At 38.1% G+C, this 12377-nt stretch overlaps 1 non-coding gene across 1 annotated transcript; it reads right to left on the bottom strand.

Moving 5' to 3' along the window:
• Positions 1-8790: 8790 nt before the first annotated feature.
• Positions 8791-8920, bottom strand: LOC149286752 (small nucleolar RNA SNORA35). The gene has a single exon (XR_016277594.1). It is a non-coding gene; the product is annotated as a small nucleolar RNA SNORA35 (small nucleolar RNA).
• Between the last annotated feature and the right edge of the window lie 3457 nt (positions 8921-12377).

Here is a 12377-nt window from a genome sequence, read left to right as displayed (position 1 = left end):
TGGTGGTGGTGCTGGTGGTGGTGGTGGTGGTGGTAGATGGAGCTTGTCCCTCCTTAGTCCCAAAAGGAGGATCCATTTCAAATTTTGTGTTGTGTGTGTAGTGTAGTGTAGTGTAGTGTAGTGTAGTGTTTAAAAAACTATAAAAAAAAAAATAAAAAAATAAAAATAAAAAAAAGGAAAAACGAATTAAAGACAAAAAAATTAGAGGAAGTTCTCTTCAGTGCTACTGCTTAAAAAGTAAAACTATGCACTACTGCACTGTGCTGTGTGCAATCTGCCAAAATCCTAAAGTTATTGAAATTATTAACTCAAGATTAACTATTTAATAACTAGCAGTATTTTATTTTTAATTTGAATTTACACGGGCCTAAGAGCTTAGCCTACCACTATGCTAGCCTAAAGCTATATTTCCTTACTATAAGTCTACCTCTAGGCAGACGCTCTCAAACCCACTAAGCTAAAGTGAGGTTAAATCAGATTCAGTATATGATTTATTAATTAATATTAAGTTATATAATATTAATAGATTAGAACTAATTTACTTATATATTATGTATTATAGATAGAAGAATATAGATTATGAATTAGAATTTAGAATTAGAATTACTTATATTATAGATTATGAATTAGAATATTATTATTTATAATATATTATAGATTAAGATTAAAGAAGATTAGAATTATTTTAGTACTACAGCTAGTAGCTTGAAGCTTTGCTTAGTACAGCTCGTCACAGTCAATTTTTCTTGAAAAGAATTAGAAATAAAATAAAATGTCACAGCAAAACAGTTATCTTCACTGCTTGCTGCACTCACTAGCCCAACAAGTTCACTTCACTGATGGACTGAGGTGAGCAAAACACTAAGGGTACTTTTAATAAAATTGAAATAAAATGTAAAATAAATGAGAAAATCTTTGCAAAACAGTTAACGTCACTGCTTGCTGATCAAAAAAAAACACAGCACTTATGCGGCTGCACTCACTAGCCCAACAAGTTCACTTCACTGATGGACTGAGGTGAGCAAAACAAATGAAATAAAATGAAAGATTAATTAAGAAAAATTGACTTGGTCTCTTACTGTTGCTAAAACAAAGCACAAACTATAGAGCTGCAGCACCAGTACTAATAAGATTAGCTGAACTATACGCTAGTAGTAATTAATTAATATTATTACTTTTATTTATAGCTAATTTAATTAACTATTAAGATAAGAAAGAATTAGAGAATTATTGATATTACTGATTTTAGATTAGACACTAGTAGATGTTCTGAATGTCTACAGTACACTCTACACTAGTATACTATTACTAACTATAACTGACAAATATATATATAATTTTATAATGAATTCAATTATTAATTATATTAATTAATATTACTGATTTTAAATTAGACACTAGTAGATGAATGTCTACAGTACACTCTACACTAGTATACTATAGTATATATATATATGACTGACAAATATATATATATATATAATATTATAATGAACTATTAAATTATAGATTCTATTAAATTGTAATTTATAAATTCTATTTAATTTATTTAAGCAGGACAGGCAATAGGCACTAGTGCCAGCCCAGGGCAAGGGCACCCCAGTGCCACTGAGGCACTGGGTGCACTGTCAACTCAACAGCACTTACACTAAAGTTGATGACAAATTAATTTTAAAAAAATTAAATTAATCAAATTATTATTATTAAATATATTAATTAAGTAGCACTGAAGTGAGGATGAAGTACACAGTGAGAAATGGCAGGCTAAGGCTTACCAGTCTCACACAGAACAGAACAATCTCTCTCTGTAACGCTCGGATGCAGCACAGCAGTGTTGCCAAAGCAGTCACAGCGAAAAATGAATGGATCTCTCAGGCAAGCTCTGGTCTTATAAAGGCGCCTTCAGAATTCAAAAAACAGCAGCACAGGCATTGGACGAGACCCTTAGCGTTACGTCACAAGAGTGAGCTGATTGGACAGACGAGGATCAGCTCACTCCTGTTTGAAATTTTGGCGGTTGCGCGGCAAAAACGAAGACGATCACGAAGAATCTTCGAATCTTCGTGATTGTGAGTCTTCGTCTTCGCCTACGGTTTGCCGGCACTGTATTCTGTTCTACGTTCCTTCGGAACGAACAAAAAAACGGCCTCTTCGTGCTCGTTTTCATGTTCGCCCGAAGACGAATGCACAAGTCTAGTTATTATCTGTTTTGCCAACTCCAGAATCAAAGAAGATCTAGTTAAAGAAATGAGAAGGAACCCTACTAAAATTGCAAAATTTGCATCCCTAACTACATATCTCGATCTTTCACGTGCAACCAGAATACACAGAAAAAAATATTTTGATATTACTACTGGACAGCAAGGTTTTTAAATCTGGCGCCAAACAGAAGATCCCGCCCTGAGCAGAGTCAAGGCCACGCCTCCAGACGTCCATCATGTCCACGGCACCAGCCAGAAGGAGTAGCTGCGCCCCTAGTGGACGGACCGGCGTCCGGGCAGCAGGTAAGGGAACCCCTCTGGGAACTCCTGCATAGACGGGCAGCCTTAGATCTGCTCGTCGAGGAGTTCCCGGATCCGACCCTCCTTCTCCCATGTCGGTGGTCGGTCTGTTCGCCGCCGGCACGGAGAGAACGTGTACGTCCCTCGGGTGCCCGTGCGCCGCGAGCGGTAGTCCGCTCGCCGACCACGGGTCCGGAGGGAGAAGTATCGGGTCCCCGTGATCTGCGAGCAGACCCCCGCCCGCGGCTAACAGGACCCGAGGACGTGACTGTGACAACTACCTGTTTACGGCAAAATAATATTATTTATTCCTGGGGTTTCCCCACAAAATTGCGAATTAATTATCAAGGGAAAATCTATATTTGCAATGATCCTACACAAGCAAAGGACAATTTACTGAAATGGAATCTTACCATATAAGACTCTCTAATCTATAGAAGAAAATTTATGTTGTTTTTTTTTTTTTTTTTTATTTTACATTTGTTGTTTTTTTTTTTTTTTTTTTTTATGATATAAAGTATAAGATATTACCATATTATTACCTAAAATACTATTCTAATTGGGAAATATTATGATTGGTTTATTCATTGAGTTGGCAATGTACTGGTTGGAAATGATGTGTTATGTGTTATAATTTTAGTCCAGTCACTAAGCTGGCAACGTATTGGTTGGATACGATATAAATGATATAAATGGTTGATAACAATATAAAAGATATAATAGATTACTTAGAATATAGATTATCACAAATTCTTTTTTTTTTTTTTTTTTTTCTCTTAAAAATATTAGATAAAATTATGGGACTCACAGAGACTCACAGAGATATATAAGTATTGTTAATCTTTAGATAAGATATCTTCACAAAGTTAGAATTGAGATATTAGGATAGGAAAATTTAAAAGACACTAATATATACTCATGACACATTATATATATGGGTGAATAGTAATAGATTTATTAGAATAAATCACTTGAGAAGAAGGAGACTTCTATTATAGCTATTAACATAAATTTCCTTTCTGATATATATATTGACAAAAACCTATGATCATATACTAATATAGGTATATTTATATATATATATATATATATGTATATATTTTTTTTTCCTTTTTTTTTTAAATTTATTTATTTTTTTAATTACAAAATTAGATAAAATTATGGAACTCACAGAGATTCACAGAGATATATGAGTATTGTTAGTCTTTGGATAAGATACTTTCCCAAACTAGAATTGAGATATTAGGATAAGAAAATTTAAAAGACACTAATATATACTCACGACACATTAGATATATGTGTGAATAGTAATAGATTTATTAGAATAAATCACTTGAGAAGAAGGAGACTTCTATTATAGCTATTAATATAAAAAATTCCTTTCTGATACATATATTGACAAAAACCTATGATCATATACTAATATGGGTATATTTATATATATATATGTATATTATTTCCCCTCCTTTTTTTTTTTTTTTTTTTTCAGGATTAATGATATAAGATATAAGATATTATCACAAGCTATCACCTAAAATACCATCTCAAATGGGAAATATCATGATTGGCTATACTATCATGGTACTGGTTGGAAATGATATATTTTGTGTTATAATCTTGGTCTGGTTATTGAGTTGGTATGTACTGGTTGGAAATGATATATTACTGAGATGGCAATGTATTGACTTGAAATAATATAAATGGTTAATAACAATATAAAAGATGTAGATTATCACATTATTATAAATTATTTATTTTTTTTTGCTTTGCGTAATTTCATTAAATATGATATTCGGATAGATAGATATAGTTTATACTATTTTTATGGAAATAAGAGATGATTGTGCTCCTTACCTTCGTTGGCCTTAAAACACATCCTCATTCCTTGCTGGTTCAAGGAATTTCTTCACACTAATGGCAGAAATAATGTTTTTCCTGCATAGTGTGTTGGGTTTGATTGTTTTTTTTGTTTATGAATGTTGTTGTCAGGTGTTTTCTAGTTGGAGATTGAGGGATAGGGAGCAGTGCTGGTGGAGGAGGGGAAAACAAATATTCCATGTCCCTTAAATTGATGACAATTAATGCACAGGGTTTAAATTCTCCATATAAGAGATCTTATTTGTATGACACATTAATCAAAGAGGGGATAGATATTGCATTTATTCAAGAGACACACTGGAATCAAATAATAGAAAAATCTGCTTGGAAATATCATAGATACCGACATATTTATGTATCTTCTGAAGCGGGGAGTAGCAGTGGCGTCTCCAGGTTTCATATTTAGGGGGGGCACATGGGGGGCCAGGGACCAAAGTAGGGGGGCCAATTATAAAACGGTACGTATACACTATATATATATATATATATATATATATATATATATATATACACACACACACGTTAGATGTGCATTTTTAACTACATAATATGCACTTATCTCTTTGAAGTAAAGACTGTGATTAAAATATGATTTCAAAATAACAGCTAAAGTGACAGTTATTTTTCATTCTTTAATATTAGCCCCTGCTGACAATATATATAAATATTAGACCCTGCTGCAGATATATAGAAATATTACACCCTGCTTCCGATATATATTAATATTAACCCCTGCTGCGGATATATATTAATATTAGCCCCTGCTGCGGATACATACTTATATTATACCCTGCTGCCGATATACATACAAATTATACCCTGCTGCCAACATATATTAATATTAGCCCCTACTGCCGATATATAGTATTAGTCCCTGCAGCCAATATATATAAATATTAGCCCCTGCAGCCAATATTTATTGATAATAGGCCCTGCAGCCAATATATATTAATATTAGCCCCTGCTGCCGATATATATAAACATTAGTCCCAGCTTCCGATATATATTAATATTAGCCCCTGCAGCCAATATATATTAATATTAGACCCTGCTGCCAATATATTTGCCACACTGACTGCAGATCAGGGGAAGACAGTGAGAGTCAGTGCAGTGTTCCCTCCTTCTGACTGCACCGTGACATTGAGAGGTCCTCTCCCCTGTAATCATCCCCAGAGTCCCTTTGTCCCCTCATTCACTAAACCATAGCGTTCTTTTACTTACACCCTGTAGTTCAGGTATAGATCAAATAAACAACACATGGAAACAGCACATGCAACTGAATGAGATTAAAAAAAACCTTGTATTTGCAGGTATACATAAATAATGTATGGAAACATAGCATTGCAGGTATAACCCAGCATTGCAGGTATATATCAACTGGAAATCACATGTACACTCAGCACTGAAGGTTTAGATCAAATAAACAACACATGGAAACAGCACTCCAGGTATTGATCAACTGAATAAGACATACAAATCCTATATTTGCAGGTAAGCATTAATAATGTATGGAAATATAGCCGATACAGATGAACAGAATGACACAAAACCCAGCTTTGCAGATATAAATCAATTGGAAATTACATATAAACTCTGCATTAAAGGTATAGATAAAACCCCCTAAATTACAGGCATAGATCACTGGTCACACACCCCAAAGCCAACCCTGGTGTCCACGCTGCCCACATAGAACCTGACCAGCACCTAAGTTACACATTATGTCAACTTTGTCCCCAAACAGCTGAACGTACACCGTTTTTGTCCCATAAAGACCTCTCCCTCCCAATCTATCCTATCTACCCCCTCTCCCTCCCTATCTACCACAACTGCCTCTCTATCTACCACATCTGCCTCCCAATCTATCCTATGTACCCCCCTCTCCCTCCCAATCTATCCTATGTACCCCCCTCTCCCTCCCAATCTATCCTATCTATCCCCTCTCCCTCCCAATGTATCCCATCCACCCCCATCTCCCTCCCAATCTACACCCTCTCCCTCCCAATCTATCCCATCTACCCCCCTCTCCCTCCCAATCTATCCCATCTACCCCCCTCTCCCTCTCCCTCCCAATCTATCCTATCTACCCCCTCTCCCTCCCAATCTATCCTTATCTACCCCTTCTCACTTCCTACCTCTTCTGACTCTCTAACCCCCTCCTAACTTTCTAACCCCCCCTTTGAAGTTCACTTACCTTGGGCTTGTCCAGCGGTGAGATCGCGAGGTCTCTGTATCCCTGGTTCTGCCGGCTTCACTGCTGGGCGCCGGATATGACGACATATACCGGCGCTCGGCTTGAAATGCCGGCACTGCGAACCAGGAAGAGGCCTCGCGGTCGCGGAGAAGAGTGAGAGGCGCCGAACGGTTGCTGAGAACTTATTCCTCAGCAACCGCTCGGCGCCTCTCACTCTCTCCTCCGGGTCTATAAAAAAAAAAAAAAAGCCGGCGTTTCAATTGGGGGGGCACACCGGGGGGCACAGCATGATGTAGGGGGGGCCATGGCCCCCTCTGGCCCCCCCCTGCCGACGCCACTGGGGAGTAGCCATATTGATATCAATTAAAAATAAATTTGAGTATATACATCATGAAGCTGATAAGGAAGGAAGAAGGATTATACTTGTCTGTAATATAAATGATGTTACCTATACCATGGTTAGCCTATATGCCCCATCAGAAGGATCGACAAGATTTCTCAATTCAGCTATGGAAACAATAGAAAAAATCTCTAAAGGCTCATTGATTATAGCAGGCGACCTGAATTGCATAATCGATATTGAAAAAGATACTAAGACTTTGAAGAACCGTAAATCAGATGCGTGTTTAAAAACTAGGGCCAAAGCATTTTCCGATTCTCTATTTAAACATGGCCTTTATGATGTGTGGAGGGTGCAACATCCTGAGGAAAGAGACTACTCTTTCTTCTCGAATGTACACCAATCATATTCACGCATTGATTATTTCTTAATGCCTGGTCACTCTTTGGAAATCTCTACTACCTCTCTAATTGGAAATATCTCATGGTCTGACCATGCCCCAGTATTTATTTCTATCAAGGATAACCCTCAATATAGAACAAGAACTCGTTGGAGACTCAACGAATCTCTTTTAAAAACAGAATCCGATAAGATAGATCTGATAAAACAAACAACATCTTTTTTGGAGCATAATGATAATAATGAGACCTCAGATCTAAATTTGTGGTGCACCCTAAAATGTGTTCTTAGGGGACACTTAATAAAAAAGGGTGCTTGGATTAAAAAACAGAGAGGTAAAGAACTTGCCGATCTGTATATTGAGTTGGCAAAACTTGAGAGACTAAATAAACAATATCCATCCAGAGATTTCTCGAAGCAGTTAGAGACTATTAAAGAATCGATAATCATTAAACTTAAAATTAAAACTGAAACAATAATGCAAAGATTGAAATCTAGTTGGCATTATGGAAATAATAGAGTAGGGAAAAATCTTACTAAAAGATTGAAGGCACAAATTGAATCATCTAGAATAAAAAAAATTATACACAATGGAACAACTTGTATATCACCAACACAGATAGGCAATGCCTTTAACCCCTTCGTGACAAAGGCTGATTTTACTTTTTGTACCCTTCGTGACAATGGCTGTTTTATCGTTTCTGCGGTGTTTGTGTTTAGCTGTAATTTTCTCTTAACCCATTTACTAAACCCACACAAGTTATATATTGTTTTTTTCAGGACAAGAAGGGCTTTCTTCAGACACCAAAATTTTTTTCATATGATGTAATTTCCTATAATAAAAATAATAAAATATGACGAAAAATTGAAAAAAAAAACACATTTTCTCACTTTTATTTGAAAAATCTTTTATTCATCATAAAAAACTACTGAAAAAACCTGCTAAATAGATTCTACTATTTGTCCCGAGTTTAGAAATACCCAATGTTTTTATGTTTTTTTGCTTTCTTCTACACGTTATGGGGCAATAAGTACAAGTAGAGTTTTGCTAATTCAAAACCATTTTTCTCTGAATCTGGTAATTCTGTCTCTATGTGGTATTTGGGGCATCTTTGAAGCCAGCAAATTAAATTTACCCCACCAAACCATATATTTTTGAAAACTAGACACCCCAGGGTATTTTAGATGCTGATAGTTTAACCCTTTCCATGCACTAATCCTACCACCAACCCTTGTCAAAGTTTGGGATAGTAATTGTTTTTGGTGTTTTTTTCACATACTTTGTACTTCAGGTGTGAAATTACAGCTCCTGGTATATGTCACTGTCCCACAACACCCCGATATGTGTTCAGCAACATCTCCTGAGTACATTGATACCCCACATGCATGGGTTTGTCAGATTGTTTGGGGGCAAAAGGGCCACATTTGGAACATGAGCAATTCAAATTCAGTAGGAATTTTACATCTGGGTAAAGAAAAATGCTTGTACCCAACTATCAGTAGGGACAGGTTACAAGAAAGCCTGGCCTATCTCCAAGAAGGGATTTGATCTAGCACCTTAAGTGGTCCCTCATGCCACGGAATGGACACAGGGGTCACTTGACAGTGCAAATAAAAACGCTTAAAAATGGTGGAGCAAATAAAAGCTAAAAAACAGTAAATGTAACAAAAAATAAAAAAAAAATACAAAAATGGAGCAGGAACAAAAAAAAAATTAAAAATGGGAAACTGTGTGATACAGCTTGAAGCAGTCACCGACACAGAGTGCAGGTTTTCCAGGGCAATCTGGACAGTAAAATGTGGTGTCCTTTCTTTGCCCCCTGCTGTAGCATACCCTGCATCTCTTTTGGGGATTCTGCTTCTTTGCTGTAGGGGGGATTTTAAAAATAAAATGGGTAGCCCCAATTCTGTTGGTTCCCATCACTACTTGGGGACCAGGTGCATCACGGTACAAGATACCTGAAATTACTTCGAGCTGAAACTGCAAAAAAGACAGCTTCAGCCCAGTGTCTGCTTTTTTTGTGCAGCAAAAAAGCGTTATAGGTTGCAATTTGCATTAGATAAATTGCAACCTTCTTGTACCAGGCCTTTGTCTTCCTCATAATGAGGTAGGGCTGTAGGAGTTGATCTGACAGATCAACTCCACCCATGTGCTTGTTATAGGCCCTGATGCACACTGGCTTTGTAGTGACCCCAGCTCTGCCACGGACAGAAACCTCCACGGTTCTCTCATCGTGGATGGTGCTCAGCATGCACACCTCTTTTCTGTCCTTGAACTTCAATGCCAAAAGCTCCTCTTGGCGTAGAGCTGAGGTCTCCCCCTTTCCTAGCCGGGTTCGTACCAGGCGTTGTGGGAAACCCAAGCGGTTCTTTTTTATAGAACCGCAAGCTACCGTATCGAAACAATACAGCAGCTTGAACAAAGGGACGCTTGTATAGAAGTTATCTACATACAAGTGGTAGCCTTTGTTCATAAGGGGGAATATTAGGTCCCAAACAATCTTGGCACTGGTGCCCAGATGATCTGGGCAACCTGGAGGGTCAAGGTAGCTATCCTTACCCTCGTATACCCGGAAGGCATGAGTATATCCTGTCTCGCTCTCGCAGAGCTTATACACCTTCACTCCATACCTAGAGCGCTTGGAAGGAATATACTGCTTGAATCCCAACCTTCCTTTATATTTCATTAGGGATTCATCCACGCAGATATTCTTTCCAGGTGTATAAACCTCTGGAAACCTGGCAGCGAGATGGGTAATCAGGGGGCGGATTTTGTACAGCCTATCAAACTGGGGGTCCTCCTTAGGGGGGCACAGGCTGTTGTCGCTAAAATGCATGAAACGAAGAATCATTTCATACCTTTGCCTAGTTATAGTTTGGGCAAAAATGGGGGTACTAAAGATGGGGCTGGTGCTCCAGTAGGAGCGGATGGAGGGCTTTTTTATAATGCCCATTAACATTGTGAGTGCCCAGAATTTAAGAAATTCTGGCACGTCAATGGGAGTCCATGGCTGTTTTGCCCAAAAAGAATTAGGGCTAGCAGCACGGTGCTGCTGGGCATAAATGTTTGTTTGTGTGACAATGTCTCCCAAGACATCGTCTCCCAAAAAAACCTGCACAAATTGCAGTGGAGTGAATCCTGTAACATCAATATTGATGCCAGGAATTCCAGAAAAAGGAGGGATAGCTGGCTTGTACCTATTAGGCGCTACCCATGCCTCTGGTGCACTGCCACGACTACGTGTGGTAGGCGTCCTAACAGCCACAGATACATCACTAGATGTATCTGTGAACTGACCAACGTCAAAATCTGACGCTGTATCAGTGGCCTCAGAATCTGTGGCCAAAAAGGCATACGCCTCCTCAGCCGTATACCGCTGCATGGTAAGAATTGCAGCAAAAATAGTGGGGAAGGAAAGGGTTAATGGCTATAATAAAAACAAAAAAATAAACCTAAAAAAAAGTAAAAAAAACTAAAAAAAGTAAAAAAACATGTAAAAAAAACAAAAAACCCAAAAACAATTGCCACTATGCAAGATCACTGTTTATGCAGTGATCAATGGCAATGAAGGGGTTAATATTATATGGGTGGCTCTTATAAGAGCCTTTGGATCAATATATATATATTTTTATTAGGGAACACACCGATCTGTCTCTCTCCCTCACTAGAAGCAAGTGAAGGAGGGGGGCAGATCCAATACTGATCAAAGGCAATGTTTAGAAAACATTGCCTTTGATTTATCAAATCATGATCACTCTTATGAGTGATCTGACCACTAGGGGTGTTATTCACTGGATGTCCATGACATCCAGCAACACCCCCCCGATGATGTCAGCAGGCTCCGCCCCCCGGCTTGATGGGCGCCGCCATCTTGAAACACCGCGTGTGTTTCGAAGACACCGGCACCGGGAAGGTAAGTTGAGCATTTAGGAAGCGATCGCGAGTCGCTTCCTTTGCTAAACAGGTGTTGCAAAGATGCCTCGATACTGAGGCATCTTAGCAACACCAGCTAAGCAAAGGAAGCGACTCGCGATCGTTTCCTAAACCCGTTTTTCGGCGGCGGGCGCCGCCATGTTTGAAAGACGTGCAGTCTTTCAAACATGTTTTTTTTTTTGCTCCTAGGAGCGATCGGGGGGGGGCGGGAATGTTTTTTTTGGTGTTGCTCAATGCCTCGATGTCGAGGCATTAGAGCAACACCGTTTGAGTGAAAAAATCGATCACGGATCGATTTTTTCACCCGTTTAAAGACGTGCCAGTCCTGGCACGTCAATTGTCATAATCGTCACGATTTTCAGTGACGTGCCCGGACCAGCAATTGTCACGAAGGGGTTAAACAATATTATGAAACCTTATATAATTTACCCGAACCTAAGATTGCTACTACTGATATAGCTCAATTTTTAGAGACCTTGCATCTTCCAAAACTTTCTGCAGAAAAATTAATACAATTAAATCAACCACTAACAACTCAAGAGACTACTATTGCAATTCTTAATTTGAAAAAAGGGAAAGCTCCAGGCCCTGATGGCTTTTCAGCTATATTTTTTCCAATCTTGAACTCAGTAATTTCTCCCATCCTAACAAAATCTTTTAATTCTATTTCTACTGGAAGAAGTTTTCCAAAAGAGATGTTGGAGGCGAGTATATCGCCAATTCCGAAACCAGGGAAGGATCCTTCACTGGTTGCTAACTACAGGCCAAAAATTCCCTGTGCAGTAATACAACCACAGCACTGCTCCAACGGCCTTTGTTTTAGATCGATTTTGGCCTTGATAATTTATAATCTCCCTCTCCTCCCAAAGAAACACTGAGCGTTTGAATACTTAAAATTATTATTTTTTAATGCTATGAGCTTTAAGGGAATACAACAAATATTCATATATGAATGTCTATGTATATGTTTCTATGTTGTTATGTACCATATGTATTTTAATGTTTTGTCTAACATCAGTCAGAGGAAGGACAGTGGTCATAAAAAGCATATTGTGGCATGTGAAGTAAAGGAAATATAGTTATGTTTCTCTATGAGAAACGTATCCACACATTTTTTCGCAAACTTTACATGCA

This window comes from Sceloporus occidentalis, unplaced genomic scaffold (assembly GCF_023333645.1).
Source record: "Sceloporus occidentalis isolate IW3139 unplaced genomic scaffold, rSceOcc1.0.p SCAF_67, whole genome shotgun sequence".
In the NCBI taxonomy this organism is placed as follows: Eukaryota; Metazoa; Chordata; class Lepidosauria; order Squamata; family Phrynosomatidae; genus Sceloporus; species Sceloporus occidentalis.
Note: the sequence above shows the minus strand (reverse complement) of the source record. Positions and strands in the feature narration are given on the sequence as shown.